Source organism: Octopus bimaculoides, chromosome 1 (assembly GCF_001194135.2).
Source record: "Octopus bimaculoides isolate UCB-OBI-ISO-001 chromosome 1, ASM119413v2, whole genome shotgun sequence".
NCBI classification, from domain to species: domain Eukaryota; kingdom Metazoa; phylum Mollusca; class Cephalopoda; order Octopoda; family Octopodidae; genus Octopus; species Octopus bimaculoides.
Window position 1 is genome coordinate 34,187,574 of NC_068981.1, and position 1,102 is coordinate 34,188,675.

Consider the following 1,102-nt stretch of genomic DNA (forward strand, 5'->3'; position numbering starts at 1 on the left):
TATATATATATATATATATATATATATGATTTAGGGAAAAACGATAGATTCTTCCCTATGAACTTCTTTCACGATAACTACTTGATAAACTCTTATATAAGAGTTAATCCTATTATTGTATATATGTATATATACATACGTATATGTACATACTTGCATCTATACGTATATATAAGACTGAAGAAGAATGCTGCTGGCTTGGGGAGGACGCAATATTGGTGACGAAAGAGAGACTCGTGAACTGCGTCTGCCCGAATCATGACGAGACTAGCTACTCCCCGGGAGAAGAAGCCACCCGAGAAACGATGAGGAGGCAGCATCCTTATCGGTCAAAGGTTGGAAGTGTTGGTGAGCGACTTCATTACACTGACTTGCGTGGCCTTTTATAGCGAACCAATGTCCCGACCTATGGTTGCAAGCTGTGTGTATACTGTTTTGCTTGATATTGACCGATTCCATAGCGAAGGTGATGAATTGACAAAGAGTAGATGACTAATCAATGCTATTAATTAGCGGTATGAGTTCAGAATAATTAGCAATTATTTCATTCACTTTCAAGGCTATTTTGTGTAGTCAGATAAATTAAGGCGTTCCACCATTGTATAGCAATATGCACATTCTAGCCCCGTTTCAAGCAATTTTATTACCAGAATCAACAGTATAACTACCACAACCACCAATCCTAAAATGGACACAATATGAATGCGATGCAAGAAGGCATAAAATTGAATTTTAGCCGAAATATTTCTCAGATCTCTAAGTGATCCTCAGGCTGACACTTTCACACCGACATTGTATAGAATACAATGTCAAGAGTACAGAATACAATCGTATAGAACACAGTTTTGTAAAAACGAGGAGACATCTACTAAAAATAGTAGCTAAATCTCTCTCAGAGTGGTGTAGCTTTTGATAGCGGTTAACAAGATGGAATGACCAAGGTCGGAATGTCTTTGAACGTAGCGATACTCATTGACGGCTTACCTGAGATTAAACAACGATAACAATAGAATATCTACGTTGGAGAGAGAGAGAGAGAGAGAGAGAGAGAGAGAGAGAGAGAGAGAGAGAGAGAGAGAGAGAGAGAGAGAGAGAGAGAGAG